The sequence below is a fragment of the Cynocephalus volans genome, chromosome 1 (genome assembly GCF_027409185.1).
Source record: "Cynocephalus volans isolate mCynVol1 chromosome 1, mCynVol1.pri, whole genome shotgun sequence".
NCBI classification, from domain to species: Eukaryota; Metazoa; Chordata; class Mammalia; order Dermoptera; family Cynocephalidae; genus Cynocephalus; species Cynocephalus volans.
In genome coordinates this window covers 228,269,835-228,285,866 of record NC_084460.1, presented here as the reverse complement: position 1 = coordinate 228,285,866, position 16,032 = coordinate 228,269,835, and the positions used below count along the sequence as shown (strand labels likewise).

General features: G+C 38.8%; 1 protein-coding gene and 1 pseudogene across 9 annotated transcripts in view; both read left to right on the top strand.

Annotated features, from left to right (window-relative positions):
* The window catches only part of BAZ2B (bromodomain adjacent to zinc finger domain 2B), a 294,255-nt gene that overhangs the window by 102,562 nt on the left and 175,661 nt on the right, over positions 1-16,032 (top strand). The window lies entirely within an intron of this gene.
* LOC134369281 (protein JTB-like) lies at positions 15,022-15,781 on the top strand (annotated as a pseudogene).

Genomic DNA, 16,032 nt, shown 5'->3' with positions numbered 1-16,032 from the left:
GGGAAGGTCATTCATGTAGGGCCTTACAGACCACTGTAGAGACTTTGAGGAACCATTGCAGGGCTTTCAGTAGGTCTGGCTTGTATATTTAAAGGATCACTCCAGTTTCTATGTTGAGAATAGACTATAGGAAAGCATGGACCACAAGATAGAAGGCTCTTACAGTAATCTAAGTGAGAGAAAGTAGTGGGTTGGTAGCAGTTAAATTCTAGATGTTTTTAAGGTCCGACCAAAAAGATTTCCTGATGGACTAGATGTGAGATATGAGAAAAAGAGGAGAAAAGAAGACTGTAAGGTATTTGGCTGAGCCTTTGGAAGGATGGTGTTGCTGTCAGCTGTGAGATGAGAACGGTTTTCAGGTGAAGCAGGTTTGGGATGGGGATGGATAATGAGGACTTTGGTTTTATTTATTTATTTATTTTTTAAAGATGACCGGTAAGGGGATCTTAACCCTTGACTTGGTGTTGTGAGCACCACGCTCAGCCAGTGAGCGAACCGGCCATCTGTATATGGGATCCGAACCCGGGGCCTTGGTGTTCTCAGCACCACACTCTCCCGAGTGAGCCACGGGCCGGCCCGGACTTTGGTTTTAGATGTGGTATATTTGAAGTGTCTAGTAGATATGCAACTGGAGATGTAGGAAGGCTTTAAAAAGGAGATACGATCTAAATTGGGATTGAAGGATGAAGTGGATTTACCTAGTCAAAGAGGTGGTTTGTAATGAAATTTGAGAACATTCACTATGTACTAAACACATCTTGGCATTATCTAATTTACGTATTTGCTAACTAGAGTAACATCTAAACATCTAAAAATTAATAACATTTAAAAAATAATAAGATTATTTATCTGAAAGAACAAATAATTCTGAGTGGTCAAGTTTTCAGAGTATTTCAGTGACTACTGTATTCATGAGTTGTATTGAGTGCTTTTACATATGTTGATTTGCACCAGAGCACTGTAAGGTAAATAATATTCCCATTCTGCGTCTGGAGAAAATGAGTATGAGGGAGATTAATATTGCCTAAGGTCATTGATATATTAGGTGATGGGTCTGGCTTCAAATCCAGGTCTTTAGATTCAAAATGTATGATGTTAAAGTTAAAAATGGTTTAAACTTCTGTTTGACTTCTCAAGGAACTATCCTTTTGAACAGTAGTTATCGTTTAGTATTGTAACACAATGATACCCTTGGGCCATGAGCTTTGTAGATTCTTGATCATGGAGTCAAGCCATTTGTTGGTCTTTTTTGAATTCCTACACAGCTTTCAGCACAGTTATCTGTTACAGACACTCCCTTCACTCCTGGCCCTCTCTCCCCCATGTGTAGTGCTTTCATAAGTGCTTACTAATTTACAACTGCTATCATCGTCATCGTTATTCCTCTTTCTAATATGCTGTTACCTTGGGAATTATAACCCAAGCTTTTTGGAATCATATAAATTATAAAGCCTCAGAGATTAAGGGCATAAGTACTTTCTAATTAATGAAGAATGGGTTTTAACTCATGTATTTTGTCAGCTTGGAGACCATTTTTATTTCCTTCCCTTTTTTGGCTGTTTTCTGTGCAAGTGAATTTGCTAAATATCTGTGTCTGATTGGAATAGCAATAATCTCTAAGATGCCAGTGGGCATTTTCACTGTAAAAATGAATACAAGTTGTTCTACTTCAGTAGGGAATAGAAAAATAAGTTGTCCTTTGAGACAGATTTACTTCTGAGGTGATCGTGCCATAGTTTAAAAACTTAAAACCTTTTGCTTTTTGGATCAAAAAAATAGTTATTTCTTAAATTTTGTGTAAGTTAATACTGTTTACATTTATGATGTATTTTTAAAGACACATTTAAGAACAAGTCACTCAGACAAACTGTAGGAAAAATACTTCTACAAAAACATGTTATAGAAATAAGAAAGTGCCAGTTAAAAAAAAAACAGAACTACTACAAATTAAAAGAGCCTATGAGTCTAAAAGGTCATTTTAAGCATATACTAAGGGAATGGGTAGAAACTTTACCTAGCCTTTATATTTCAATTCTATAAACATACAAATTTAAGCCTGCTGTTTTGATATATTTCTCAAAATTTTATGTGGTTTTTCAAGGCTCCACCTTTCAATTACCACAACAGGATTCCCACCCTCTTAACAATCACAATGGGGGCTAAGTTTCTAATACATAAAACTTGGGGGACACAATTCAAGTTCCAGTGAGTTTTGGGGGTCATAATTCAATCCACAGCATACATATATATGTAAAATAAATACGATATATTTATGTAGATGTAGATCACATTTGTTTGTCCATTCATCTGTTGATGGACATGTAGGTGTACAGGTATTCTTTTCAAGTCTCTGCTTCCAATTCATGTGGTAATTTTATGGTTAGTTTTTTGAGGAACCTCCAAACTGTTTTCCATGGCAGCTGAATCAAGCATTAATTTTATTCTACTACACTGCATAAAATATGTAAAAGATTAGGCTGAATGAATACTGGCTTTAGCATGCCAGATATTTTTCTGAAAAGAAAGAAAAGAAACAGAAAGCCATATGTGTTATGTGTGAGAACATGTGTATGTATGTATAAAGAGCCACCTCTTAAAGTGAATTAAAAAAAAAAATTAAGCCTTTTGGTTGTACAGAATCCCGGTTTTGCTGTAATATTTTATGGGACGTGGTCATTGAATTTGGATTTCTCAGTCCTTAGGGACTCTTTTATAAAAGGATAGATGTAGATGTTTTCACAAGTAATTAGTGTAACTTAGTGTATTTCTGCCCATTTTTTAAGATATGTTTTAGTTGCCTTTTTTGCGTTATAAGATAAAAATCACTCAATTATGTCTAACTGGAATATATTCCCAATATATTCTTCATTTTATATTAGTTTATTTTCCTTTATATATGTTAACATTTTATATTTTATGTGTCTGAGCGAGCAGACAATAGTCATTTAAGTTGGCATTTTTAGATACCTCTTAAAAGTATAAATCCTAGAATTCAATGTGAATTAGGAGAACAATGTTTACCTGTTTTTTCATAGATCAGTGAGGGACCACTAAGACAGGGATTATTTCGTTGGCTTGATAAGGTCATAGGACCTAGGAAATGGGGAGCAGTATTGGAATGGAGAAACATTTGGACCTAATTACAAATTTCCCTAGGGAGGATATATCACAAACCCACAAACAATGAATTATACTTGTGGATTCAATAAGAAAATAGACAGTAATAATGGGAATAATGGATCATCCTGATGAGAATATTGTTTAGGACATCAGAGAATAATTTCTGGAAATAAAAGGAAGACTAATTGGAAGTTTCCTTTACATTTCTCATCAAGGGGTGTACACAATATTTGATGCATAGGGACTTTGAAAATTTTGAGAAAATTGATATAGATAGCTCATCTTTTTTTTTTTTTTTTTTTTTTTCCTTGCAAACCTCTGAGGCAAGTTGCCTTAATATGGAGTTGAGTCTAGAGAGTTTTTCCACACCAAAGTAGGAATGGAAGAATGAGATTATGGGGTGTTTAAATCATTAACAAAGGTTAAACTTGGAGAAATCTTTTGGGAAATGAGTTTCCACTTGGTTGACAGCAAAATTTCAATAGTCTATTGAGCACAGAATTATAGTGGACTAAATACTTTGAATAACTTCCTGAATACAAATTAAATAATTAGATAAATCAGTTTAAATGGTTTTTGTGGCATTGCTGAACTGACAAGAAAGTAAGGTGTCAGTGAGACCATGAAGTAGAAAATTTAAAGAGGGTAAGAAAATACCAAAGCCTTTCCCTTTGAGGAAATACCTTTCCCTTTCATTTCAAGGGACTACTGAAACCTAGTCCTTGGAGTCTTTATTTGTAAGGTAGTGTAATATAGTTTTCATAATAGAAATCAAATATATAATGCTGCTACTTTTATTTCAAAACATACTACTTGCAGTTGGAAACAATATGGTCCCTTTTGAACCTCACTTTTTAAAACTTTTATGTTCCTCCTTTTAAAAAGCAATTGTACCTTTAGTATAACTAACTTTTACCCATTTAGTCCCTTCTCATTTTTCTTTTTTAGATTATGTTTATCATTCAATTTAGATTTCTTCTCATATAGTAGAAAGTCTCAAATGAATCCTAGATCTAATTTGATTCCTAGTCTCTTAGTGCATTGATTGAAATACAAATCTAATTTTCCAAAATCAAATTAATCCTTGAGACACAAGTAGACTCACATTCAAATAAACTTAATTCCTTAGAACCTTCTAGGACTATTATATGTGAAATTCAAATGAAATTGTTTTTAGAGAGACCACTGCTTTTCTCTAGGAAGAAACACCTTTTCAAGTTTAGTTTTTACCTAAACTTGGAATTAATATTCTTTCTAGACATAATTTTATCATTTGTCTGATTAATTTTATTCTTGTCGTTTCTTGAGGTTCTATTCTAGAACCTGGGCTTCTACATTTCATGTAGGAAAACAATACAAAAACTATCCATGAATCTAAAATTTTTATTATTATATATATATATATTTTTTTTAGATTTTATTTTGTCGATATACATTGTGGCTGATTATTGCTCCCCATCACCAAAACCTCCCTCCCCCCCTCCCCCCAACAATGTCCTTTCGTTTGCTTGTCGTATCAACTTCAAGTAATTGTGGTTGTTATATCTTCTTCCCCCCCCCCCCGGTTTTGTGTGTGTGTGTGTGTGTGAATTTATATATTAATTTTTAGCTCCCACCAATAAGTGAGAACATGTGGTATTTCTCTTTCTGTGCCTGACTTGTTTCACTTAATATAATTCTCTCAAGGTCCATCCATGTTGTTGCAAATGGCAGTATTTCATTCGTTTTTATAGCTGAGTAGTATTCCATTGTGTAGATGTACCACATTTTCCGTATCCAGTCATCTGATGATGGGCATTTGGGCTGGTTCCAACTCTTGGCTATTGTAAAGAGGGCTGCGATGAACATTGGGAAACAGGTATAGCTTCGACTTGATGATTTCCATTCTTCTGGGTATATTCCCAACAGTGGGATAGCTGGGTCGTATGGTAGATCTATCTGCAATTGTTTGAGGAATCTCCATACCATTTTCCATAGAGGCTGCACCATTTTGCAGTCCCACCAACAATGTATGAGAGTTCCTTTTTCTCCGCAGCCTCGCCAGCATTTATCGTTCATAGTCTTTTGGATTTTAGCCATCCTAACTGGGGTTAGATGGTATCTCAATGTGGTTTTGATTTGCATTTCCCGGATGCTGAGTGATGTTGAGCATTTTTTCATATGTCTGTTGGCCATTTGTATATCTTCCTTAGAGAAATGCCTACTTAGCTCTTTTGCCCATTTTTTAATTGGGTTGCTTGTTTCCTTCTTGTACAGTTGTTTGAGTTCCTTATATATTCTGGATATTAATCCTTTGTCAGATGTATATTTTGCAAATATTTTCTCCCACTCTGTTGGTTGTCTTTTAACTCTTTTAATTGTTTCTTTTGCTGTGCAGAAGCTTTTTAGTTTGATATAATCCCATTTGTTTATTTTTCCTTTGGTTGCCCGTGCTTTTGGGGTTGTATTCAAGAAGTCTGTGCCCAGTCCTATTTCCTGAAGTGTTTCTCCTATGTTTTCTTTAAGAAGTTTTATTGTTTCAGGGTGTATATTTAAATCCTTAATCCATTTTGAGTTGATTTTAGTATACGGCGAGAGGTATGGATCTAGTTTCATTCTCCTGCAAATGGATATCCAGTTGTCCCAGCACCATTTGCTGAAGAGGCAGTCCCTTCGCCACTGAATAGGCTTGGTGCCTTTGTCAAAGATCAGCTGACAGTAAGTGTGTGAGTTGATTTCTGGATTCTCTATTCTATTCCATTGGTCAGTGTGTCTGTTTTTATGCCAGTACCATACTGTTTTGGTTATTATAGCTTTGTAGTATAGCTTAAAGTCAGGTAGTGTTATGCCTCCAGCTTTATTTTTTTTGCTCAGCATTGCTTTGACTATGCGTGGTCTTTTATTGTTCCATATAAATGTCTGGATAGTTCTTTCCATTTCTGAGAAAAATGTGTTTGGAATTTTGATGGGGATTGCATTGAATTTGTATATCACTTTGGGTAGTATGGACATTTTCACTATGTTGATTCTTCCAATCCAAGAGCATGTGATATCTTTCCATCTTCTTGTATCCTCTCTAATTTCTCTCAGCAGTGTTTTGTAGTTCTCATTATAGAGATTTTTCACCTCCTTGGTTAACTCAATTCCTAAGTATTTTATTTTTTTGGTGGCTATTGTAAATGGGCAGGCTTTCTTGATTTCTCTTTCTGCATGTTCACTATTGGAGAAAAGAAATGCTACTGATTTTTGAGTGTTGATTTTGTATCCTGCTACTGTGCTGAAATCATTTATCAATTCCAGCAGTTTTTTTGTAGAGGTTTTAGGCTGTTCGATATATAGGATCATGTCATCTGCAAACAGGGACAGTTTGACTTCATCTTTTCCAATCTGGATGCCCTTTATTTCCTTCTCTTCTCTGATTGCTCTGGCTAGTACTTCCAACACTATGTTGAATAGGAGTGGTGAGAGTGGGCATCCTTGTCTAGTTCCTGTTCTTAAAGGAAAAGCTTTCAGCTTTTGCCCATTCAGGATGATATTGGCAGTGGGTTTGTCATATATGGCTTTAATTATGTTCAGATACTTTCCCTCTATACCTAACTTATAGAGGGTCTTTGTCATGAATGAGTGCTGAACTTTATCAAATGTTTTTTCAGCATCTATAGAGATGATCACATGGTCCTTGTGTTTGACTTTATTAATATGGTGTATCACATTTATTGATTTGCGTATGTTGAACCAACCTTGCATCCCTGGGATGAATCCCACTTGATCGTGGTGAATAATTTTACGTATGTGTTGCTGTATTCTGTTTGCTAGTATTTTAGTGAGCATTTTTGCATCTATATTCATCAAAGATATCGGCCTGTAGTTTTCTTTTTTGGTTATATCTTTACCTGGTTTTGGTATCAGGATGATGTTTGCTTCATAGAATGAGTTTGGGAGATTTGCGTCTGTTTCAATCTTTTGGAATAGTTTGTAAAGAATCGGTGTCAATTCCTCTTTGAATGTTTGGTAAAATTCTGCTGTGAATCCATCTGGTCCTGGGCTTTTCTTTGTTGGGAGCCTTCTGATAACAACTTCAATCTCCTTTATTGTTATTGGTCTGTTCAATTTTTCTATGTCTTCATGGTTCAGTTTTGGGAGCTTGTGTGTGTCCAGAAATTTATCCATTTCCTCCAGATTTTCAAATTTGTTGGCGCATAGTTGTTAATAGTAGTCTCGAATGATTCCTTGTATTTCAGATGAATCAGTTGTAATATCGCCTTTTTCATTTCTAATTTTTGTTATTTGAATGTTCTTTCTTCTTTTTTTCTTAGCCATGCTAATGGTTTGTCAATTTTATTTATCTTTTCAAAAAACCAACTTTTTGATTCATTGATCTTTTGTATTGTTCTTTGGTTTTCAATTTCATTCAGTTCTGCTCTGATCTTAATGATTTCTTTCCGTCTGCTAACTTTAGGTTTGGATTGTTCTTGTTTTTCTAGTTCTTTAAGGTGAAGTGTTAGGTTGTTCACTTGCCATCTTTCCATTCTTCTGAGGTGAGCATTTAATGCAATAAATTTCCCCCTTAATACTGCTTTTGCAGTATCCCACAGGTTTTGGTATGATGTATCATTGTTTTCATTAGTTTCAATACATTTTTTGATTTCCTGCTTGATTTCTTCTTGGACCCCTATGTCATTAAGTAGAATGCTGTTTAATTTCCATGTGTTTGTATAGTTTCCAGAGTTTCGTTTGTTATTAATTTCTAGTTTTAATCCATTGTGGTCTGAGAAAATATATGGGATAATTCCAATGTTTTTGAATTTATTGAGACTTGATTTGTGACCTAATATGTGATCTATCCTGGAGAATGATCCATGTGCTGATGAGAAGAATGAATATTCTGAGATTGTTTGATGGAATGTTCTGTAGATATCTGTCAAGTCCAATTGGTCTAGAGTATTGTTTAGATCTCGTGTTTCTCTACTGATTCTTTGCCTAGATGATCTGTCTAATATTGACAGTGGGGTGTTCCGGTCTCCTGCTGTTATGGTATTAGTGTCTATTTCCTTCGTTAGGTCTAATAGAGTTTGTTTTGTAAATCTGGCTGCTCCAACATTGGGTGCGTACATATTTATGATTGTTATGTCTTCTTGATGCATCCGTCCTTTTATCATTAAGCAGTGTCCCTCATTGTCTCTTTTTATGGTTTTTAGTTTAAAGTCTATTTTGTCTGATATAAGAATAGCTACTCCAGCTCGTTTTTCTTTTCTGTATGCATGGTGAATCTTTTTCCATCCTTTCACTCAGTCTATGTGAATCTTTATGGGTGAGGTGGGTCTCTTGTAGGCAGCATATAGTTGGGTCTTCCTTTTTAGTCCAGTCAGCCAGTCTGTGTCTTTTGATTGGGGAATTTAATCCTTTTACATTAAGAGTTGTTATGGAAAGGTGTTGATTTATTCCTAGCATTTTCTTGGTTGGTTGATTGTCTTAGGTGTCTTTTGTTCCTTGCTTTCTGATTTACTGTTTGGTTTCTGTGTTTGTTGGTTCCTTAGGTTGTAGATAGCGTTTTTGTTTGTTTGTTTTCTCTTCACGAATGCCATTTTTATTATACTAGTGGGTTTTGATTTTTCTTGGGTTTTTATGGCAGTGGTAGTTATTTTTCAGGAACCAAACCCAGTACTCCCTTGAGGATTTCTTGTAAGGGTGGTCGTGTGGTAGTGAACTCCCGCAGTTTTTGTTTGTCTGAGAAATATACTATTTGCCCTTCATTTCGGAAGGATAGCCTTGCAAGGTAGAGTATTCTTGGCTGGCAATCTTTGTCTTTTAGTATTTTGAATACATCATCCCATTGCTTTCTAGCTTTTAGGGTTTGTGATGAAAAGTCTGATGTTAGCCTGATTGGGGCTCCCTTATAGGTGATTTGATGCTTCTCTCTTGCAGCTTTTAAGATTCTCTCTTTGTCTCTGAGTTTTGTCAATTTGACTATAACATGTCTTGGAGAGGGCCTTTTTGGGTTGAATATGTTTGGAGATCGTTGAGCTTCCTGGATATGAAGATCTGTGATTTTTCCTATACCTGGGAAGTTTTCTGCCGCTATTTTGTTGAATATGTTTTCAGTGCAATCTCTGTTTTCCTCCCCTTCTGGGATACCCATGACTCGGATATTTGAGCGCTTAAGGTTGTCTGATATCTCTGTCAGATTTTCTTTAATGTCTTTGATTCTTTTTTCTTTTTTTTTTTTGTCGGCTTGTGTTATTTCAAACAGTCCATCTTCAAGTTCAGAGGTTCTCTCTTCAACTTCGACAAGCCTGCTGGTTAAACTCTCCGTTGTGTTTTTTATTTCACTGAATAATTTCTTCAGTTCGGCAAGTTCTGCTACATTTATTTTCAGGACATTGATTTCCTTGTACATTTCCTCTTTCAGGTCCTGTATACTTTTCCTCGTTTCATCATGATGTCTACCTGAGTTTTCTTGTATCTCATTCAGTTTCCTTAGAATTATCACTCGAAATTCCTTGTCAGTCATTTCAAGGGCTTCTTGTTCTATAGGATCTAGAGTTTGAGATTTGTTAACTTTTGGTGGTGTAGTTTCTTGATTTTTTGTATTTCTGGTATCTTTTTTTTGATGTTTATTCATTGTGGCAGGGGGTTTCACAGTCCACCGGTTTGAGACTATTGACTAACTAAGATGTTGCTGTGGTTGCCAATTTGGTATGGCTACCTCCGTGACTGCTCAGTTGGCCTGTAGTGCCTTGTGTGTGTGGTTGCCTCAGGTCTTGGGCCTCTCCGGGGAGCCACCTCTCTGTTCAGCTTGGACTCTGCTGGGCTGCTGGATTTATGGGGCGGTACCGCAGGGTGTGTGGTCTCTGCTGAGCTTCCACTTCCCGTGCGGGACTTCTCCTTGTTCCGTGCGCTCTGGCCCAGGCTGTTGGATCACGCAGTGGCGACCCCACAGGGTGTGTGGTTTCTGTCGAGTCTCCACCTCCCTAGCCAGACGTCTCCCTGCTCTGTGCGCACTGGGCTGGGCTGTGACATGTCTTCTGCACCCCTCGTCTATCAGCTGGGCCTTCAAGACCCTGCTCGGCACCGGCTCGCCCAGGAAGTCTACCAGGTTTCTGCTAGGCGCAGACAACCGGTCGCTCTGGGTGCCTTTGTAGCACTGTGTAGATCTTTCTCAGGACTTATCACCTTCCTCCTGGTATCACGGTTATTTGTGTACTTGTCTTATCTCCCACACCAGAGCGTGAGCTCCTTCGAGGAGGAGCCTGCAGCACACGGTTCACCTTTGAATCCCACTGGCGCGGACTGAGTCCGGTGCCCGCCCGCAGTCAGCTTTCCGGCAGGTCCAAGTGAACTCGGGAATTCTCTGACCACATATTCCTAACCAGAAATTGGTTAGGCGTTTTTCCGAACTGGTGGCCGCAGAGATGGTATCTTCTCCTGGTAACAGGAAGTTTACCGTGGGCCGGAGCCCAGGGTGCGGTGGAGTGACAGTCGGCCCAGCTCGTACTTCCTTCCCCTCCCGAAGCTGGCCGGAGATGCCCCACACCACCGGCCCCGCCAAAGAACCGCAGAAGGAGTGGGTGGGGTGGCTGGCCCGCAGGGCCCCGGAATCCCCGTGTTGGGGCACGCAAGTGGAAAGGCTCAGTGATGAGCCAAGCCGGGTGAGGAGGACAGGCTTGGCTGAGCCGGGCTGAGCCGGGCTGGAACCGCCACCACCTGAGAAAATGGAGGCAGCCCCAGGGCCAGTGAGTGGCCCGGTGGGGCAGGCGGAAGCCGGGCGGGCGTCCATCCCCGAGCAGGGCCGGGCCGGGGGTCACTCACGGGGATGTGCCGGGTTGGGCGCCACTCTCTCTGCCTCTGCGTCATCACCATTCCCGTTCTCGGCCGCCGCTGCCTAGGGCTGCTCTCTCTGTCCCGTGGTGCAGCTCGGGCGCTCCCAGGAATCTTCTTTTATGCCGGCCTGAAACCTCAAATCCTGAATAGGGCAGCTGGCCGCCTTCAGCGCGGCCCCGGCCTCCGGGATCCTGGCAGCGTCAACAGCGGCCCTGGCGCTGTGTTCCCTGTTTAGAGACTCACTTTTGCAGCTAAGAAACAGTTCTTTTCCTGCTCCATACTTCAAAGCTGTTGCCTGTAAATGAGGCGGCCTCTCCTGCCAAGGGCAAAGTGGCAGTCAGCCCCCACAACCGGCCACCAGCAGCGATCCTCCCTTAAGAGACAGCATGAGGAAGGTCCACAAGTTTCCCGGCCGCTTTTTCCACCTCAGCTACTCCGCGCCAACTGCCGCAGCCACTGCCATCTTAGGATCCGCGAAAAAAAATATTACTATTCTTTAAATAACATAGGGGTACCATTACTTCTCTGTTGGCCTGTCCTGCGAAGTATTACAGCTGATATAGAACAGGGGGCTTAAATGTGAATGATGGGTTATTTATCAGTCCTACCAGTAGTGCCAATTTTTGGACTCTTACCTCTTTGGATCTTAGTTGTTAGATTTTTCTCACTTGATTCTTTCTTTTCCTATTATCCTCCTCTCACCCCGTGACACAAATTATTGAGAATGGAAGAGGATTCAGTACTCTTTTATCTCTGACCCCAAAAGGAAAGTTTTTAGGGTGTTTAAAATTGGGGAGAGGAGAATAAGACATTGGGGTAATGGTGTTTCCCTGCTGGGCCCATGTTCTAGTAGATACACAGTTTCTGAAAGGCTGACCCTCTTTTCTGAGCTTTTTCCAGCTGTAGCCTAAGTATTAATAGTATCCTTACTGGAGGTTTGGGTTTTTTTCCGGACCAGACCTATCTGGTTCTTCGTGGAGTTATTGCCCAAGCATCAGGAGATATTCCTCTATCTAAACAGCTGATAGAAGTCCACGTCATCCCTCTCAGGAAGCTTTTCTTCTTAACTGCCTAATGAAGATCTGTTGTTCAAATGTGTTTATTTTATTAATAATTCCTTAGACATGATACTGAATTTGAACTTTGTGGATAGTCACTTATCTTAGTGTAATATGGCATATTACTCAAATCTCCTGCATAGCTGGGGTAATAGGTTCCATTGGTAGGTTCAGTTCCCCCATCATCACCCTGACTTCCTCTGACATGTCGATAAAGTAGATCCTCAAGAAGTAATGGACTGTGGTAAGGGCTACCTAGTATGGGATTCATGGGTACATAGAGAGTCTTTCCTAGGTAGCCACATATCCTTATAGAAACTTTTCTGGAGGGGCAGAGGTCCTCTTTTCCTTACCTCCTTTCCATATGACTAACTCTAGTTATAGCAATCTTACCAGCCAGTCTTTATAGGAGGTTTTTGGGGAAGAGCAGGACACTCTTGGAAAGGAGAGATCCTTGGTTCAGCTTTCTTTGTCTTTGTTAGGACAGGAGGATAGCTAGGAGTTCTCACACCTGTCGTTGTCACCTCCCATACTGAGTGTTCACCTGGACACAGGGTAGGTAGTTTTTAATGTATTATACACTTACCTATTTAGAGCCTCCGCTAACAGTAAAGCCAATTATCTTTCAAGTTGTTGGTTGTCGTTCCAGTTTATAGCAGCTCCCTTTATATATATCTGCAGTTACTTGTATGAATTATTCTCTTTTAACTTCCTACTTGGCTTTTGGATCTTAAGATGATGATGAATTCCATTTTCATCCCTTCTTCTTAAGAGGCCTCCTCATTCAAGCTTTCTATGTATTTTTCCTCCTTTTTTTGTATTCATCTTAATTTCTTCTACCACCTCATATTAGCAGATCTTTTCTTTCTTTCTTTATTTCTCTCTCTCATTTGTTTTAGTCAGTCTTATAGAACCCTTAATATTATATACCAAACCAATAGTGCAGTGAACATTAGTTTACTATTTTAATTTGAACTTCAAATTTGTTATAATCCAGCAATGTTGAAGCTTTTAAAAGCACTATACTATGACTTTCAACCCTGGCATCTCCTAGAGAGCTTCCCAAACTGTTAATGCTTAAACCGTAAGCCCCAGAGATTCTGATATAATTGGTCTGGAGATGGGCCTTGGCATGGGTACATATATTTTAAAGATCCCTCAGATGTTCGTAATATACAGCCAGACTTGATAGTCATTATATTAAAGGAAGTCTATGGTAAATTCTTTTATGAAGTAAATAACACATTTAACACTCAGTAAATATTTGAAAGCCTACTAGGTAAAGGCACTATGCTGGAATTCTCATCTGCTATGAAATTAATCATATACTCCTTTGCTCCACTAGATTCTAAATTAACATTTTTATTATCTCTAAGTATATGACTCCTTCTGTTTGTAGTGGTCTTATTACTTTTATCTGAAGATATTGTATAAATCATTTTCATAATATTATTCCTTGTTCATCAAGAGTTAAAATAAATTGATTGTGATTATATAATAAATATGTAGCTTTGTAAATAAAGTTCTATATACCAAGGCAAATTTCGAAAGAGAATTGCTCTGTACATCTTTGTTTAAAATATAGCTTACATAGAGGGGGGAGATTGAGTGGGGAAGGGTGGTTGGGAAACAATTGGGTGGGGACACAGAGGATAAAAGCAATTTCTGGTAATTTGTATCTCATGAATATTCATAATAATAAAAAAATAAAATAAAACATAGCTTACATTTACAGATTGAACAGGAGAACCAAATTAATTAATGTGAAACTTTGATAGAGGAATGTTCTGGACTTGTGCTTTTAGGTATTTGTGTATAGTATTTCATATTTATATCAAAAATATTTTACTGTATAAGCTGAGTGGAACTTCATTTACCTGTCTTTTTTTGGGACTTCAGTATATGTCTTAAGAGAGAGATGTTCAATATGGGACTCATAAACCATATGTGATTCGACCAACCTCAGGGAATTGCTGTTTTGAGTAAAGTAAAATTAACTAACACAAGAGAAGTAGGTAGAGCCTAACTCCCTGTCTTCAGTGAATTTGAAAATTTTGGTATAAATATGGAAAAGCAGAGTTTATGCCACAAATGGTTACTTGCATGGTAAGTTAAATTTTAGGGTGTCAATAGTTTATTAAAATTAAGAGAAGAGGCTTGAATGCCAACATGTATCTGTCATTAGAAGGATCTGTACAACATTTTTGCAAGTCAGGTTTATTGACTGATATGATAAATGTGCTAATCAAGATTGATGCTTTTGCTGTAATTGTCAAGTTTATAGTATATTTAGGAAAAGTTAAAGCAAAGTATAGACACTGGTTTATTTTATTCAATTTACTTAACTAGATTTGAAGAGATTTTCTGATTTGCTTTCTTAGGTTAATGACTTTTTGGAATTGGAGAAGTTCTCTTAGATGTCTGTTCATTAATTTATTCATTCATTCCACAAATATTCACTGAACACATCTGTGTGCTAGGAATGTTCTAGATTAAAATAAACCAAATAGATATAGTAGTCAACAATCTTGTGGGGAGACAGACAATAAATAAGAGAAATAAGTAAAATACATGTAGTATTTTAGATGGTAATAAGTACTAAGGAGAAGTAATGGTGGCGGTATGATGATATTTAAATAGTATGACCAGGGAAGGCCTCATGGAGAAGGTGATGTAACAAGACATTTAAACATTTTGGACTATACTTATAGGAGAAGAATTACAAAAGTATTGCTGGTGTATTTTACAAATGAGAGTTGTAAGCATAGGGAAAACTTAGGTGCAGAGATGTTAAATAAATCGCCCAGTGTCAGATGCTATTGATTAGTACCATAGCTGGAAATGGAATCCAGGCCATTTTATTTCCGGTGCTCCTTTTATCCTTGTTATATTGCCCTTTTATTTGGGGAAATGAAGATGAGATGGGGGTGGTTATTATATATGTTATTGCTACACCTTTCTGCTGTTTAGAACACCTCTAATCACCTAAAAGAAATTTATTTATTTTTTTAGCTGGATAAGAAAACTTAAAAAGCAGGGCAAGATGGCCCGTTCCGTGGGCGGAGGTCGAGGTGTGTGGGTGCTAGGCCTGTGTGCCCCTGCTGGCCCTTCCTCCAGGACCTGGCCGGCCCCGCAGAGGCACCTTACATTCCTAGCCAACAAATGCATATGGGCTTCTCTCGCTGTGGCCACGGGCACGTCCATAGAGGCTTTGCCCTGATAGACAACACTGGCATTTCGCCTCCCTGACCTGGAGCCTCTGGGAGGGCTGCAGAGTGAGTGCCGCCTTTGCGCTTGGAGGGAGGCACTAGGCCAGTCAAGCAGGTCCCTCTGTTCCAATAGGTGTGACACTGAACACTCCACGTTCGCAGGAGCAGAGAGGCATGGTCTCCCCAAGGGCCACCACCTCTGCTGTTACTCGGCGCCTTCACCTTCAAGCTCTGCCAAGCAGAGCCTCCCAATGCAGGAAGAAAAGCTGCCAGTGAGCACCTCAAATTTGCAGTGCTGGCTGGTGGAAGAGTTTGCAGTGGCAGAAGAGTGCGCTCCATGTTCTCATTTCCAGGCCCAAACCACTTCAGAGTGTGGTTCCACAGAGTGTGTGGAGAAAATCGCATACAACTCGTCTAAGAGAAATGAGTTCAAAAGCTGCCGCTCAGCTCCTGATGTAGCAACATTTACTCTGGAAATTTGAAGGGGCCGTCGTGGGTGTGGACTTGGAATTCGCTTGCCTTGTCATCATTTGTCAGCGACAACTGGACAGTAAAGCTCTGGAAAAGGTCCAGAAGCAAATCGGGTCAATATAACTACATTCCACTCTTTTATCCTGGGTCTTAGAGACCCTATCTCAGACAGAGAAAGTGGGAAGAGACTGGTTTGCACCCTTGGTTCTTTGGACCCTTGTGGTGGTAGTACCCCCGTTCCATTATGTTCGTCTTCCACATCATTAATGAGCAGAATAAAAAGAGTAAAATAGTTAAAACAAACAAGCAAATATAAACAATGATAAAATGTGTTGCTTTTAACTAAGTGTAAAATTACAGACAACAAAAAGTAT